The sequence below is a fragment of the Vicugna pacos genome, chromosome 9 (assembly GCF_048564905.1).
Source record: "Vicugna pacos chromosome 9, VicPac4, whole genome shotgun sequence".
NCBI lineage: Eukaryota > Metazoa > Chordata > Mammalia > Artiodactyla > Camelidae > Vicugna > Vicugna pacos.
In genome coordinates this window covers 59,278,464-59,296,638 of record NC_132995.1, presented here as the reverse complement: position 1 = coordinate 59,296,638, position 18,175 = coordinate 59,278,464, and the positions used below count along the sequence as shown (strand labels likewise).

Below are 18,175 nucleotides of genomic sequence, written 5' to 3'. Positions count from 1 at the left end.
TGAACACAATTGATGAAACTTTAACAAACATTTCAATCTAGAGTAGATTCAGAGAAGAATTTTGTGGCACCCAGAGGAAATCAAGTGCAAAGTTAACTGATTTTTCTTCATTTGAACTTTTCAGAACATCTTCTATTCCTGTTACAGGAACAGCTGGCAATGTACATTTCTAGACTGTGACATAGAAGGTTCAGAGGGGTTTCCCCAAAACATTCATGTTAAAAAAAAGTTTGGGGATTTTATTTTTTCATTAAATTGCTATGGTTCAATTGCTGAAAGAACATATTGCTAGTCTTAGATTGTTTTTAGAAATCTTAGACATCCAGTAGGGGCATTGGAGACTTCCAAGTTCATTAAAAATAAATCAAAACCAATTTCCACATGGCCTGGGCTTTAAACATCACATCCTATTATTGTAGGAAACATCATGAATGTTTGACTGGCAGCTACCTAGGTGATGGGATTTGAGAATGCCACAAAAACCCTATCCCAGGAACAGATTGTCCACCATCAATTATTTCTTTGAGTGAGAAACTGTCTTCAGAAAGTTCATGTTTCAGCTCACCCACCACTTCTGCGCAGGTAACATCAAGACTTATTAACACACTGGAGCATTTGTTCTTCAGAGCAGTTGGTGGTTCACTAGGCTTCAGTCCCCATCGTACTAAGTAACTCTAATGGCTTCTATTATCACCCCAACACAACACAGATGATGCCAAATACACCTCTACAGTCCTGACCTATTTTTATGAACAATACATTTCCCATCTCTGGCTTCCAGACAGCGTAGTGGGAATGACCATCTGTGAACAGCTGAAACCCAACTTTCCAAATCAAAATTCCTTATCACACTTCCATACTGTAAGCCCTAATGCACCTAATGTGTTATTCTTCAGCCACCCTAGGACACTTCTCTTCCTTCCTCATTGAAGAAGTTGCAAAGCTCATTCCTTCCTTTCTAAATCTGATGGCCTCAAAAAAATAAGACAGGCGATCTGGGTATAAGAAGTCAATAGGTGTGAGGCAGTTCAGTTCAGATCAACATTTACTGAACACCTTCTGTGACCCAGACATCATACCAGCATGAAGATCTAAAGGGCTCATGGCATGATGGGAGAAAATGGCAAGGAAATCAACAAACACTTCTGGGGTGCCATTATGGGGCTGTCTCGGTCAGCTAGGCTGTTAACAAAGTACCATAGACTGGGTGCCTTAAAAATAGACTTTTACTTCTCACAGTCTGGAGGCTGGACGTTGGAGATCCAGTGCTAGCACGCTTGGGTTCTGGTCAGGGCCCTCTCCCAGGGTGTAGACAGCTGCCTTCTTGTTGCCTCCTCCCGTGGTGGCGAAAGCTCTGGTCCCTTTGCTGCCTTGTAAGAGCACCAGCCCCATTCCTGAGGGCTCTACCCTCGTGACCTAATCACCTCCCAATATCTCACTTCCAAGTATCATACTGGAGATCAGATATCAACATATGAATTTTAGGGGGACAAGGACATTCAGTCTATAACAGGAGCTCAGCAACAAAGGCTAGGGAAGAGGGTGACTGGGTTGCAGAGAGCAACCTGGAGGAAGTGATTCTTCAGTTAAGGCGGGGTAGGAGTTAGCCTGCTGAAGGGAGGCAGAGCAGCATGAGGAACAGTATAAGCAAAGATACAAAGACAAAATCTTGGTGGCTTTACATTTCTAGATCTTAAATCAAGTCAAGGAGTGGATGGTGATGTAGAGGTAGCAAGAGGTGAAACTAATGGTGGCAGCCAACAGCCAAATTATGAAGGACTTGTTAATATATCTTTGTGCTTTGTTAAATAAAAATCAAAGTTTTAAGCAGGAAAATTACAAAGTCAGGTTGGCATTTGGATAGATACTTCTGGAAGCAGTTTGAAAGATGAACCTGAGGGGGACAAGACTGGAGGCAGGGAAACCAGTTGTGATAGATCGAATTATTGGTCCCAATTCTTTACCCCACTTCAGTAGCATTACACATCCATGCCTTTTCCGTGGCTTCATGGTGAGTGCAGTACACTTTTTAACCTTGGACTTGATTTGGCTAATGGGATGTTAGACACTGCACAAGCAGAGGTTTGAAATGCACTTGCATGGTTGAGCTAACCCACTCGTGCCCCTGCCTGCCGCCATGAGAAGAGTGTGCCTCCACATCCCTCTGGCAGCCAACAGTGCCCAAAGGATGGCACACCAGTGAAACAGGCCTACACCCAACCTGCAGCTGAGACAAGTCCAGTCAGGCCTATCCTAGATCACTGAACCACAGCCAATTTGTAGGCACATGAGTGAGAAATACTTGTTGTTGTAAGCCACTGAGTTTTGGTGTTTTGCTAAAAGGATTATTGCTTTAAAAGCTAATTGATATACCAGTTAAGAAACTATGGAAATAATTCAGTGAGAAGATAATGAAGGCTTGAAATAAGGTAGTGGCAGTAAAGAGTAGGAAGAGGTGAATTTATACATCCCTAGGAAGCAGAATCTAAATGATGGGGTAATTGGATGTGGGGGATAAGAGTTAAGTTAAGGAAGCCTCATGGGATTTTAACTTGGACAACTGAGATGGAGAGAAATGTCACCAACTGAGTTGGGGTGTAATAAAAAGGAGCATGTTTAGCTGAGAAGATGACTTCAGTTTAGACATGGAGGACTTGAGCCATCTACGGGGGTGTCCATGTGGAGATGACCAGCAGGTGTGTAGGGAAGAGAGAGAGGGGGTCGATGCAACAAACTTGGTTTTGTTTTGATATTTTGCTGCCCAACGTCTGAACCCACTTTCTATATTGGAGAATCTGCCATTGTATGAGTTTGGTGGGAGGCAACACCCCACTGATCTTCAAAAGTCCAAGAGGCCAGATACTCTGTGATATCTGGGACCAATGGTCATAGGACCCAAGTGCAATGAATCAGCTAATTCTACTCAACACTTTTATTTCGTTAGTATTTTCAATGAAAATACTTCTTAAAAGCCTGGGACAATTAAAAATTGTCATTCAGGTGGTCCCAGTAGTAACGTGCAATGTCCTGTCTTGGTCCAGGCAGCGTGTCTATGTCCTGCACCCACCCCCCCCCACTCTACCCTGTTTCCTTCTCATTCTCTCAACCCGGTTCTCCAGCCCTCCTGTAGACTCTGTATCAGTTCCTCGCTAAATCAGTTCCTTTTCTGAAGTCAACCAGAGTTGGTGCCTTGTATTAATTCGAGAACACTGACTAGTAAAGAAATCAACAACAGGAGAGAGGTGCAAGGAATTGGAGAGTTGACTGGAGAGCTGGCTGGAGGACTGGTTCTCTGGCTTGTCAGAGAGAGCAGTAATACCCAGTTAATGTCCAGGGGAGGGAATCTGGCAGCCCCTGGCTCTCAGGGGTGAATTGCTAATATTAAGTTATCACTTTTAGTCACCTGGAAAGATGAACTCATGAAAGTGAAACTTTGAAGACCACATTGCTACTTGCATAGAACAAAATGAAGAGCATGAATCGTAAGGAGTGTTGGAAGCATGGCTTTTCCTAAGAGGATAGGACAGTTTGAAAAATGACAAGCTCACATCTGTAAATGTTCAACTTAAAGGCTTTAATACTGTGTTATCTTATCACGTGTGGTCTTTTAAGGCTAAAATAGCTGCAAACCAAGCATAGAGTTACTGTCAAATCTCAACATCTACTGAATTGACTAACTCCCTAGATATGTTACGGGAAGGCTAGGGCATCTTTCAGGAAAGACTGTCATCCCCCAAATTTTGTAATAAAGATATCTGGGGAAATCTGGACTGAGCACACTGAGCGTTGAATCCCCACTAGGTCTCCCTTGCCAACTGAAACCCATTCCCCTCCCTGTCTGATGTCTAGTTTGAAGATGCTATAACCCCCTTCACACATTTCTTGCAGAAGGAAGCCAGTTCTACTGATGCCCTCCCCCCGCTCTGTCACTCATTGCTTATAAGTCTGTCTATAACTAGAGTCAGACACAACCTGAATGACCTCAAAGCAGGGGTCAAAGGGGTGGAGCATAATCACAGCTGACCCTTGAACAACACGGATTTGAACTGCATAGGTCCACTTACATGCGGATTTTTTTCAATAGTAAATACCATTGTACTACAAGTCAGTGGTTGGTTGAATCCACAGATAGGGAGGAACTGTGGGTATAGAGGAATGACTGTAAATCATACCGGGATTTTCAGCTGTGCAAAGGCCCTGTGCAGCCCTTACCCATGGGCTGTTCAAGGGTCAACTTAAGTTAAATCCACCCACCCACCTACTGTCAATTGGTCTTTGCAAAGAAGACAAGAGTGCACAATGGAGAAAAGACAATGTCTTCAGCAAGTGGTGTTGGGAAAACTAGACAGCCATGTGTAAATCAATAAAGTTAGACCACTCCCTCACACCACACACAAAAATAAACTCAGAATGATTTAAGGACTTGGACATAAGATGAGACGCTATAAACCTCCTAGAAGAAAACATAGGCAAAACATTCTCTGGCATAAATCTTAGCAACGTTCTCCTAGGGCAGTCTATCAGGCAGTAGTAATAAAAGCAAAAATAAACAAATGGGGCCTAATTAAACTTATAAGCTTTTGCACAGCAAAGGAAACCATCAATAAAACAAAAAGACAACCTATGGACTGGGAAAAAATATTTGTAAATGATACGACTGACAAGGGCTTAACTTCCAGAATATATAAACAGCTCATTCAGCTCAATAACAAAAACAAGGAACCCAATCAAAAATGGGCAGAAGACCTAAACAGACATTCCTCCAGTGAAGACATAGAAATGGCCAAGAGGCACATGAAAAAATGCTCAGTATTGCTAATTTTCAGAGAAATGCAAATCAAAACCACAATGAGGTATCACCTCACACTAGTCAGAATGGCCATCATTAAAGTCCACAAACGATAAACGCTGGAGAGGGTGTGGAGAAAAGGGATCCCTCCTACACTGCTGGTGGCAATGTAGTTTGGTGCAGCTGTTATGGAAAACAGTATGGAGATTCCTGAAACTAAAAGTAGGCTTACCATATGATCCAACAATCCCACTCCTGGGCATACATCCAGAGGGAACTTTAATTTGAAAAGATACATGTACCTCAATGTTCATAGCAGCACTATATACAATAGCCAAGACATGGAAGCAAACTAAATGTCCACTGACAGATGACTGGATAAAGAAGTTGTGGTATATTTATACAATGGAATACTACTCAGCCATAAAAAAGAATGAAATAATGCAATTTGCAGCAACATGGGTGGACCTAGAGATCATCATATTAAGTGAGTCAAACAGAGAAAGACAAGTAACATAGGATATCACTTATATGTGGAAACTAAAAAAAGTGACACAAATGAACTTGTTTACAAAACAGAAACAGACTCAGACATTACAAAACAAACTGATGATTACCGGGGGGAAAGGAGGTGTAGGGGAGGGATAAGTTAGGATTTTGGGATTAGCAGGTTCAAACTACTACGTATAAAATAGATGAACAACAAGGTCCTACTGTATAGCACAGGGAACTATATCAATAGCTTATAATAACCTATAATGAAAAAGAATGTGAAAGAGTGTTTATATAGCAGAATCACTACATTGTGCACCAGAAACTAACAACATTGTAAATCAACAAACCATCAATAAAAAAGAAGACGTTTTAAAAAACAAAGAAAATAATATAGAGATGAGGGGGAAAATAACCTTAAAAACAAGTTAAATCCTCATCAAAAGTGTTTCAGAGTAGGAGACTCTGAGATGGAGATTAGCATGTAGGGCCTTTAATAAAGGAAGCGCTTGGGGGACCACGTCTGTGGACTGAAGCAGAGCTGGGCAGAGAGGTCGAGCAGAGACCTCAGCCAGCCCCATGGCGGGCTTAGGAGCTGGGATGGCCATGGAGCTGTGCAAGTTGGGGCCAAGGGTCCAGGCATTTATAACCCAGCTTTGACTAACCCCTGGATGTGGCTGCTGCAGGAAGGGGGCCTGACCAAGGGCAGTGCTTTTCCTCACCTGAAGCGGCCCTACGTGGGCTGCCAGCGGAGGGCCCACTGCCAGCCCCATGCCCAGCAGCTGAGGAAGTCAGTCCCTCATTCCTAAGAGGTGGGTTGAGTGGCACATCCCAGTGTTTGCCATGAGTGCACCATTTTCCGTCATTATTTAATCAGGAGTATTGCTGGCCAGAAATCAGTCAGTGTTCTAGCTCCAGCCACTGCGAGTGGCCCTAATTGCCATGTTAGTTGTTGATTTCAAACCTGGACTCGAGTGACTTCTGCAGAATGAAATTCTATGGAATAATGGAGGAAGGAATGTAAAAACTTAGATATAGAAATGCTATAGGAGATGTATCATGTGTGCCCTGCCCATACATCTATTCTATCCTCTAGAGAGCCCAGAGGACCAAAATGTGTTGTTGAGGAGAGTACCAGCATCTCTGAAAAGCAATTTTGTGACTGATTTCCATAAACCAATGATGCAGTTGAAATGGGACCCTTGATTCGAATGGAAAAGGAAAGATATCAGAGTAGAAGCAGCTGATTTCAGGCACTTCACTGCCAAAAACAAGATAATCATGGGCGTTCCAATAGGCTGCAGGGCTGGAGTGGTAATCAAGATGGTCTGACCTGATTTGGTGGGGACTAATTGATTACATTGTCCACCAACATCGACTCTGTTCTAAGAAAGACTGCATCGCCAGCCTCCTTTCAGTTCTGTGTGGTTACTGACTAGCTTGTGGCCAGTGAGATGCGAGAAGAAAGAAGGGAGGTGGGCCATTCCCAGGGCATGCCTTTAAAGGGGGCGGGGAGGATGTCATGTTACCTGCCTCCATCCTACAGAATGACACATGGACACGGGGCGACATCTGAGGCAGGGTGGAGGAACCAGATGGTCCCTAGACAGTCTCCTAAAGCAGAGCCCTAGATTGCCTGCCCTCAGACAGTGACATGAGAAATAGGCCACTCCTATCAAAGTCCTTGTTATTTGGGGTCTTTCTTACACCCAGAAAAATGCATGGCACTGATCTAGCGGGTGACAGGAAAGAATCATTGCATGCTGGAAAACCGGTGATGTCTCCAGGGCAAGACCTTTGGTCAAACTGTCACCAACAGCACATTGAGGGGTGTGAACCAAGCCTGTGGTCCTGGAGGAAATGGTTGAGAGGGAAAAATCAGAATGTTGGCGTGTTTGGGGTACTCTATCCCTTTTAGAATAATCTAGGGGAAACCTGGTTGGTCTGCAGCGAGGGGTGGAGGGGAGTAATACTCGGCTGAAGAATTACTGTCCTGCCTGCAGCCTGCAGTCTCAGTTGCCTGAGAGGGTGAGAATGGGGGGCTTCTGTGGGTCAAAAATCTAAGCTGATTCTAGTCACTAAACTAAAGTGTTTCTAGACTAAGAGACAGCCTTGCAACGGGAAATAGGTCTGTGGGATGGCCCTAACCTTCCTCAAGCATGTTTTAAGATCTCTCTCCGAGACGGGAGAACCACTCAGTGGCCCAGGATGTAGGGGCATTGATTCCCCCTACAAACCAGTCATTTCCAGTGGCCTCAAGATAACCAGCATTAAACTGGGCGTGGGATGATTTGAGCACAAAGATCTGTAAGTAAACAGCCAGAGCCTTCAGACTTAAATCTATGTCTCAGAGAAAGACAAGTAATGTTGTGTATCACTTACATGGAATCTAAAACACAAATGAACTTATTTACAAAACAGAAACATACAGACATAAAAAACAAACTTATGGTTATGGTGGGGGGGTGGGGGGAGGAAAAATGTAGAGTTCAGGATTTGCAGATAGTAACTATTATATATAAAATAGATACACAAGGTCCTACTGCATAGCACAGGGAACTATACTTAATACCTTGTAATAACCTATAATGAAATGGAATCTGTAAAATCATGTATATACATATAACTGAATCACTTTACTGTACCCCAGAAACACCACATTGTAAATCAACTGTTTCAATAAAAAAAAAAATCTGTCTAGACAAGAGAGTTGGCTGTTGGTACTTGCACCTGGAACTAACCAGAAGCAAACAGACAGGGGGCCAAAGATAACACAAGCCTGGCCTGAAAATTCTTGTGACCGATCAACCTTCAAGTCTGTGACTGTTCAACCTCTAAAGCAGAGGTCAGCACACTTTCATGTAAAGGACCAGCTGGTAAATATTTTGGGCTTTGTGGGCTCCGTGGCCCTGATCCCCCTTCCTAGGTTTGCAGAATCTGCCCGGTGCAGATGGCGGTGAGAGGAAGGGCCCCTCCCCCCACCAGGACCAGAGGCTGGCGCTCCCCTCCCTCTGGCCGCCAGAGCGTGAACAGGTGGCCTAAGTGTAGCCCAGCTCTCAGGCAAGTGCCACAAAGAGGCAGGGCAGTTAGAACCTCTCAGGTAACTCAGTGGTGTCCCAAGGAGACAGTAGGTCCTGACCTGACACCCCAGTGTTGCAACTTTGGTGGGGGTTCTGGCTTCTGATTTCTTGTCGCCACCTGCTCATTTTCTAAGCCTAATCTCTTCAGCTTTCTGGTCAATTCCTGAGAAACTTCCTATCTTTCCAATAAATTTCCCTTTTTCGCTCAAGTCAACCAGCCTTTTTGTTATGTGAAAGCATGACTGTTTATAGTTGAGGATATCAATTTTGGAGTTCTCAGTACAAAGCAGTAGTAACATACATGAGACAGTATGAAATTGCCCGGGAAGAGCACATGGAAAGAGAAGTGAGCTGGAGATGGGCCCTTGGCAACGTAAGCACTTAAGGGAGGGAAAGAAAGTGATCTGTGAAAGGGGAGAGAGACTGGGCTGTGGACAACAGAGAGATTGCCTACAGACAGGTGTAGCTCCAGGTCTGGTTCGTGGCACTGGAGTTGTTCTGCATGTAAGTAAGGGACAGAGGGGGTCAGTGACATTCACAGAAGCCACCAGGGGCTATAGGCCAGGAAGAGTCACTAACATGGACACGGAGGTCACCAAAGATGGACACACTGGATTTTCAGTGAGCAAGCATTATCAGCACTGACTCCTTGAATCCAATTTAACTTCTTAATAATGCATTTTCCCTACTGTGCAGCTGAACTGTTTCCAATTTTTTCCATTTTTCATTTTTATAAACTTGAGATTATTTCATTGGCAACCATTCTTTCCCATTTATATTTTACATCATAAGGTTGATTCTTCACCTTGTGATCCATATATTCTACCTATTAGAGTATCTGTAATTGTGAATTTTCTTTTATGACCATTTTTTTTCCCTAATCACATCTAATAAACTTGCCCAAGTAGACTTGTTCTGTGAATTTTCAGTCAGTGCCAAATTCTATCAAGTGTACTTTCAACCATTGTCAGTTTTACTTAGCAATATTGAGAATGAATGGGAGACCCCCTGAGAACTTGTGTTTATTGCTTGGCTAATTGTGAGCTGTATTAGGATGCAGAGAGAAATGTAGAGACAGGGAAGGAAGGAGGGGAGAGAGAAAGTGGAGAGTGAGTGAGACCCAGAGCGAGAGGGGGCATAGACCCACCGGGTCCCTGTCTGTAGGGCTGACACGCAGCACCCCTGGCTTCTGACCCCGGCATGAGTAGACTGCGGTTGGCGGGGCTGAGCTCCCATCACGGCAGGGAGCTATGGGCCAGTGCCCATGCGGCTCACACACAGGTGCTGGCAGGCACCCCCCAGAGCTCTCTGGCCTCTCACCCAGCACTCAGCGCCCAGCAGTGCCCCTAGGCCAGCAGCTCCAACAGTCCTGGCCTCAGGGCGAGGACAACGCAGAAGTCAGTGATGCACTTGAAATGTTTACAAGAAATAAACCATTACTGGCTTGTCAGAAGCCACTGGAACGTGGGGGTTATTTATTACTGCAGCCTAACCTGCCTATTTTGATTGGTATCTATAGCTGTGCGGCTTTGGGCAAGGCATTTAACATCTCTGATTCTCAGTTTTCTCATGGAGGAAATAGAGAAAATAAAACTTAACTTGCTGGGCTGTTCTAAGGATTAGAAATACTGAATCAGAAGTGCCCGGTATATCGCAGACATTTGATAAAGTTTTCTTTTATTATCAATAGTATTACTTAGTATAAATTTCAATTTAGTTTAATTTGGAGATCAGCTACCTTGTTTTCACTTCTTTTCCTGAATGCCTTAGGATTCAGCTCACTCTAGTGGCAGGAAGGAATGACCCAGCTCTCCCTTTGCTGGCGAAAAAGGGAAGGAATTTGTGGATGGCATAGACTTGAGCTCTGGTTTCTGGACCATCAGGGCCTATTGTGCCGGAAAGGGGGGTCAGCGCCCTCTGTGGGTGGGTCAGGTGAAAGGATAGGGGAGGGAACTGAGGACGGGCTGGGAGCAGAGGGTGAGGCCCTCGTACAGGGTCCAGGTCCTGGATTCTGACCCCTGGAAAGTTGCCCAAGAAGACACCTCTTTTCTTGCTGGAGGAGCGAAGTGAGCAGATCAAGAGAGACTTCTGTGAGCACCAGGAGCCTCCACGGGTCAAGATGGGCCAGGCCTTACCCGAAAGAGACCCCTCCCCTCCTGCACCCAGGGTATTCAGTCTGCAGGAGGAACTGCAGCTCTGCTGCAGCTCAGAAGTCACCCATCCTTCAGGAGGGACGGGCGGCCACATCCTCCCTGTGATGGCCTCCCACCAGCGCCAGAGCCCACCCTGGACATTCGGTGAGCGACCGTAGGAGAGGAGGCCCCAGCGGGACATAAGATTTCCTGCCCACCCCACCTGCCAACACCTTCTTCCCTCTCCTCTTGCTTCTTCCAAACTCCCTCTCAAGGCATTCAGGGACTTTAAGAACAGACATCTGAGTGTGAAGGGATCATAGGTTTAATTTGTTTAGCAAACGCTTTTACTACTGCTGGAACAAAGAGAACTTAGGCCTTGATAATCAGAGATTATGGCACGTTTTAAATTATTAGGACCAAACTAGCAAGTTCTCCCTGTATTATAAACACAGGGCCCCATTATAAACACATCAACAGACAGAAACCTAACTGCCAGTTTACCTTGATGGAGAATCACGGTGGGAAAAGTTGGAAACGCAGATCTCTGCAGTTGTTCTGCATTCAGTGTGATTTCCATTGGTTCTGTAAACACAGACGTGCTCTTTCTCTTAAACCTCTTAATCATTTGAAGGATAGTATTAAAATGCTTTCTAGGTCTCAGGTGGTTCTGTCAGGAATTTTTATTTGGATATTTTGTCAACTTTCGTGTCTGTCCTGCATCCTTTTTGTGTATTTCCTTTCAAAATGCATTTTGCAGATAAATAGGCAGACAGCTGAGTCAAGTTTTATGCCATATTAAAGTTTTATGCCATATTAAAGCCATTTTAGAAAATCTATCAATTCTATCCTAAAAATGACATCGTTCTAATAATGAAGCTCGGATCTGCAACAACAAAATTGCCTAACTGCGTGTACCTGGTAACTGTCCTAACGTGTGCCCTCACTTGGCTCCAGCAGTCCGGCCCATCCGCAGCGCCCCTAGCGGCCTCCCAGCCGCTGCGCCTCCGGGCGCTGCACTGTTTCTCTCAGCAGTGTCCACCAGAGGGCGCCAGTGCTCTTCAGAAGAGAGACGCCGACGCCAGTCTTCGCTGAGACAGCCCGGGGTTGTAATGAGGATTGAAAAGGCCACGACAGCCACCTTGCTTCAAGATCATACACTTACCTGAACATGCAGCCCAGGGATTTTTAGATTGAAACCATTTTGCATCCCTAGTGGCAGTTCCTCCCAGATAATAATGAAAATGGTGATGATAATAGTGGTGGTGTGATGATCCCTTGCCCAGAGAACTTCCTGGCCCAGAAGAATCTTGGCTGCTCCTGATAAAGGATTACCCTGAGGGGGGGTCTAAACTATTACTTCTCCCTCAGCTATTTTCAAAATTTTAGTTAATAATATCTTGTATTTTCATATCTGACTAGGTTTTAAAGTATTCTTCAAAAACATCTCATTTTGACTTCACAAAAATCTTGTTTCCCTCTTTAAAGATGAGCAAACATTTGCAGAGGGCATCATTACTGCTGCTGGAAAGACACGCCCAGCTAGTGAACAGCACCTGAATTCGGGCTCTCCATCTCCAATGCCTGGGCCTTTGCCTCCCTAAATCCTTTGCTAACCCACTTGCTGTCCTTATCAGCCCTTTCCTCAGACACTTTCAGTCACAGACATTGACACCTGGGTGAGTGCGGGTGAGAGTACCAAACCCTTCCCCACAGCTGCTGGGGTGGGAGCAGGTGCAGAAATGGGGCAGCTCTTGAGACTGGTGTCTGGAGATGCAGGTTCTGGTCCTCGTCCCGCCCCCACCTGGGTGACCTGGGCAGCACACCAACCCGGGTGCGGTTCCTGAGCTGTAAACCGGGCAGCTGGACTAGCTAATCTCCGAGGAGGCCGCATGAAGCTCTGTTGTTCTGGGTGGTGATTGTTAGGAAAGCAAGAGCCACTGCCCACTATCTTTTTTTGGTTGTTTTTTAATTTATTTATTCTTTTGGTGAGGGGAGGTAATTAGATCTACTTATGTATTTACTCTTAGAGGAGGTACTGGGGGTTGAACCCAGGACCTCATGCATGCTAAACATGCACTCTACCACTTGAGCTATACCCCTCCCCTCCACTGCCCACTGTTTGGGGATAAACAGTGAGTGTTTCTCTTACCAAGGCTGTCGCCCCAGAAATTGTACCCCTACCCCTCCCTCAAATAGCAAGGTGGTGGAAGATTTGACTTCCAGTGGACCTCGAGCCTCATTATATGCTCATTGTAATGCACTAGCTGCCAAGTGGCACACCCACAGAGGCCATGACAGTTGACAGTTGCCATGACAACAACCCGGCAAGCCCATACAAGGACTAAAAGGAGGGGTGCATCAGCTCCGGGCCCAAACCACACCCCTGATCTCCAATAACTCACAAATATTCCTTCCACTCTTTCAAATTCCCCCTTTTACCTTGACCCTCCTATGTATTTGGTGTCTCCGCCCAAAGTAGGCAGAGCAGTTGATTTCAGGAAGACCGAGTTCAGGTCCCTGCAGTTATCCATGTCTGCAGTGGCCACGGTGAACTGGTTTTCGGGGATAGAGACGGATAGAGACAGATAGAGATCTGGTCTTGGTCTATCTGTGACAGTCCTCATCGACCTTGTGTTGACTCTGGCTCAGTTCTGATCGCAGTTCTGAGTACTCTGATTTGCGAGCTAGGTTCCCACTTTTCCGTTCTTTGGCCATTGAACAAAACTTGTGCTGGTCCAGTCTTAGCATGGGCTTCATTACTGGCTGCATGAATTCGATCAGGAAAAACCCTCACTAGCCAAGATAAGGGGTTTCCGCCCTGGCCAGTTCTGAGCTCTGCCCCTCCCTCTCCTCATGAGCAACTAACCCCTTCTCAGGAGCCAGATTTTCCACGCCTAAAACCGGGCAGTCTGACCTGAGAATTACTTATGAGAACTAGTATTTGAGCGGTCAGACCTGCAGGAAGGCGTCCCTGGGCGGCATGAGTGGTGGCCGTGGCTACACTCCGGGTGCTGCCCCATCTCTGCCACTTACGACATGAACCCCCACCTCCCGTCTCACAATCCTCATTTCCTGCGGGGGAGCCCCTAGATTCCTTTATTTTCTTTCCCCCAGATGTCACACTTAGGGCTTTGAAATACAATAAATAAATCCACTGTAATGATCAGATTAATTACAAAAATTGTCATTTTATTACAGGGAGTGGAAAGACTGGAGTTTCTGGGAAGCCTTACATAATAAGTCTCACAAGTACAGGGAAGCGCACAGATTCTAAGAACTGATGCTGTTTGCATTTGGCTGGTGCCTGTGAGTGGTTCAAAGACTTAAATCAGGTGGCTTTCAAAAACATTTTGCCCGTTTGTGTTTCTCTGACAAGTGTAATTGCTCTAATGTGCTGCATTTACATAACGCCTTGCATCAGGCACCGTCTCAGTTTTTCCCTCGGCTTCGGAAGTGCTCTTTGTCAAAGCTGCTTCGGTTATTTTGTCCTCAAGAGAGGGTTCCCCTGCACCTGTACCTGACTAGTGTCCTAAACTCTGAAAGGCGGGAGGCTTTGAGGAGGAGGCTGGGAGCCTAGGGGCCAGGGGCCAGTCCTCAAGGTGTCAGGCCCCCAGGCAAGGTTCCCAGGGGCTCTTGAGGGGCGCGTTCTGTGTCCCCCAGGCCATGCCTGACTGACTGCCCTGAGGGGGTGGCCCATCTCGTGGGCTGGGCACAGAGTGTCCCCTCCAGGCTGAGCCAGGACAGGCCGAGCAGGGATTTGTGATGGCCCCTTGCCTGGCTGCATTCCTGTGGTGCTCTGGCCACAGGGGCGTCCCTGCTCTCAGCCCTGGGGCCCAGCTCTCCTGAAGCAGCCAGGTGCTAACTTGTTGCAGCACCCCTGGCCTCCCCTGGAGGAAGTCTTCCTCTGTGGGGCAGACGCTTTAGCCCCCAGGCTCATTCCACCTTTTCCAGGAAGCTGTCTTGGGCTGGTCCTCCCAGCCCTCGGGAGTCCGTGGTCTGCAGGAGCTCAGAGCATCCTCCCGGCCCCCCGCTTCATCCCGAGGTTTCTGCACATCAGAGTCCCCGCTCACAGCCCAACCCCTCCTGGGAGCCCAGGCAGCCAGGGAAGCCAGCAGGGCTGCAAGGCCACAGCTGAGATTACACCACGCTGACCCTTTAATCCCTGGTCTCAGTGCTCATGTAGTTTTCCCTCTTTGTCCTCAGGACCTTCCTGTGAAGTAGGTAAGACTGCGTCCACTGTGTTCTTTACACAGAACGAACCTCTGGCTTGCGGGGTGACGCAGGTCTCAGGTTACACAGACCTCCTTCCTCACTCGAACTTCAGGAAGCCTGTGGATGCTGCCTATCTCCTCCCCTTGTAACCAAGCAGGACCCTAGGGGGCCTTCCTGTGTCAGACCCCTCCCCAGATCCTGTGCTGTGGCTTCTCTTTGAAGGACCTGGATGACACTGACCGATGCACAGATGCTAAAGCTACTTGATGACCATGAGCACGTGGCCCCCAGACTAAGGCGCATGAGGACTGACCATGTTAAGCCCCGTGACACCGCCCTGTTACCTCACCAACAACCAGTCAGAACTGTGAACAGGCTGATCACACACCCCTCACCAGGCCTTTAGAAGTGCTTCCCTGAAACCCATCGGGGAGCTCAGGTGTTTTGAGCTTTAGCTGCCCTGCACTCCTTGCTGGGCGCCCTGCAGTAAACGCTGCACTTTCCTTCACCACGACCCAGTGTCAATAGATGGGCTTCCCTGCGTGCGGGCAAGCGGTCCCAAGTTCGGTTCGGTAACACTCTCCCAGGCCCGTCCCTCAGAGGGACCCTGAGTGCCACCATCGGTCAGGATGGCCTGAGTGACCCACCGGGTGGGGCTGGCTGAGCCAGTTCAGTCTGGAGGGCGACCACAGCCCCAGGGCAGGTGGGGCTTACACACCGCTGAGAAACTCCCAACAGCACAATCCCTTAGCCCCCTGGTTATTATAATATGTGCTTTAATTAAAAAGAAGTAGCTTTTAGGACATCTCTACAACTGAGGGTACAGAATGAGTACAATTTATCTAAGAATGGCACAAAACGTTTGCTGAGTGACTCCTATGTACCAGCCACTGTTTTTACTCATGAAATTCTCATCCGGACCCTATGAGGCACATACTATTACCATTATTCCTGTTTTACAGAGGGGGATGCTGAAGCATGAAACAGCAGGACCCTATGGGACCCTCCTGGATACAAAAGCCCCCCCTTGGCCCCTGTTTCTCTTTTGTAGAAAAAGCCTTTAGTCTCCTAGGCCTGAGTTCCAAAGAGCAGACTTAAGCAGATACTAATCAGGAAAGTGAGGGAATGCAGAAACAAAAGAAAAGCAGTCAAACAATAGTTCAGTGATGAAAAACAGCCCTAGGGGTATACGTAAGGATCAGACTCAGATCTTTGGGTTGTTCTGTAGGAACTAAGGCCCCCACCCAGGTGGAGGTCAAACTGAGCATGAGCGTGTAGACCCCAGGTTGGAGTCAGAAGGCTGATGCTGAGATTTTTGGAACACCACCCTGTCACCTCACCTCCAGCTAATCCTGCATGCTCCTGCAACCCTCACCCCAGTTGTTGCCTTTAAATCCCTTCCCTGAAAACCATCAGGGAGTTTTGAGCACAAGCCACCCACTCTCCTTGCTCAGCCCTGAGAGAGACCTTCCTCTGCTCCAAACTCCGTTTTGGTTTGTTCAGCCTCACTGTGTGCCAGGCACATGGACTTGGGTTCAGCAACAGGCAGAGAAATAAGTGACTTGCCCCATGCTCAACAGAGCTAGGCTTCAACCCCTGTCATCTGGCTCTGAGCCCGCGCTTTTAACTACTAGGTTACACTTCTGAAGATGTGTCACCAAAAAAGGAAAATATTTGAGAGTCAGAATAAGCTAGGAGCTACATAGTGCCCAGAGAACCTATGTGTAGTGCTATTAAAAAAGAACCATTCACAGGGGAAAGGGACACAGGAGGGAGTGAGTGGGGCCCACGGGGAGTCCAGGCAGCCCCAGGGCATGTCCCCTACATCTGCTTGTGCTGACTCCCCAGAGCTGCCCGGGGACTCGCTCCTTTTCTCATCTCCTCCCGGTCTCTCCTGACTTCCTAGAGGCCATGCTGCTTTCTGTGCAGGACCACAGGCCTCTGCACGTTGTTTATCTTCAGCGTGCTGTGGATTGGGTGCAGGTAAAGGTCCCCATCACACTTGGGTCAAAACCAGTGAGGTCACCTACAAGCTGCCTGGGATGTTCCAAGTGAGCAATCAGTGCTCTTCCTGAGCCTTGAGGGTGACCTTGGGTTCACCTCTGGGTGGGGATTGAGCCAAAAGACACAACCAAGCCCAAGACGGGGAGAAGGAAGGATTTATTATTACTTGCAGCGAGGAAGCAGAACACCGGGGATCGTTCCCAAAGCAGCGTCTCCCCAGCAAATCTGGGCAAGTTTAAGCTAAGGGTATGTGCATTCTCATGAAGGTGCTGCCGGAAGATTGGCCCCCGTCTCTGACAAGCCAAATTGAAACTCAGAGACATGGTCTTAAAGCTTAGAAGAAAAGAGACAGCTTTATAACTTTGCCAGGCACAAGGGACTCCCAGCAAGCCAGTGGCTTCAAAACGGAACCCACCTTGGGGATGGGGCGGGGTGATGTGTAGCCATAACTCAAACAATAAAACATCGATAACAATGAACAGAATCATTTTCTTGTCATAAGACTTAGAGTCGTGTCACGGTGTCTCCAGTTGACCAGTTCTGTAGAGCCTAGTGGCTGTCACTTTTTCGATCTGATCTCTATCCCATGAGCGCCCACGGTGTGGTCTTCTTGGTAATTCAGGCTATTTTGTAAGGTTACAGTTCCATGACCTTCTCCCTGGAGAACAACTCAGAAACCAAGTATGATTATTATTTTTGATTATTGGAATAAAGCAGAAACAGTAAAATTAACAGCTTTATTTTAACAGTGGGCCTGGAGCTGTGAGAAGCAACCGGTCAGTCAGATCAGTTGACTGGTTTAAGGGCAGGCGTTAAGAATAAGCAATCTGTTAGCCTAAACGCGGCCATTTTATTAATTCTCCTTCAACGGGGCTTGAGCAGAGAGATTTCGCATAGAATTGGGGCAAAGGTTGAGTGTTCAAGCTTTAGTTGATTGATGTCACAAGGGTCAGAAAAGGTCAAAACCGTCATCCCTTAGGTTCTGACCAGTCTGGGGTCTCAGCGCTAGTTACCATCCTCCCCCTGGCTGGGGGCCCGAGTTCCTGCAGAACAGCTCAAAGATCCGTATCCGAGTGTTAAATGTGTCCCTTGAGGAGGAACTGGGACTCTGTTTTGTCACTGAACTATTGTTTCTTAACTGCTTTCCTTTGTTCCTACTTTCCTTTGTTCCCTGAAGACGGTTCATCACTGAGCCCTGTTCAAGGGCAAGCACTGTGGCCAGGCTTAGATTACAAAGCAACTATTCCTGTGTCGAAAAAGCCATGCCTGGTTCTTTCTCCGGGGACGCCCTACCCTGTCTGCTGACACTGGGGCTTCCCTCCTTTCTCCCTCCAGTTTCTACCTTCCTGGACGCCTCACCTTGCTGGGCCTTCTCTTCCCTTCCCCTGAGTTCCTTAATTTAACGTCTGGGTCTGGTTTTCAGTAGAGCCATTCCTGGCAGTGAAGGCGCCGGCTGATAAACC

The 18,175-nt window shown here is 47.0% G+C and overlaps 1 long non-coding RNA gene across 1 annotated transcript in view; it reads right to left on the bottom strand.

Annotated features, from left to right (window-relative positions):
• LOC140698511 (uncharacterized) overlaps positions 1–11,466 on the bottom strand; it is a 36,363-nt gene extending 24,897 nt beyond the window's left edge. Inside the window, exons 1-2 of the long non-coding RNA XR_012076321.1 lie at positions 11,412–11,466; positions 10,998–11,078 (exon numbers count right to left, since the gene is read on the bottom strand). This is a non-coding gene — a long non-coding RNA (uncharacterized lncRNA). The remainder of the gene's footprint in view (positions 1–10,997; positions 11,079–11,411) is intronic.
• Positions 11,467–18,175: the final 6,709 nt, after the last annotated feature.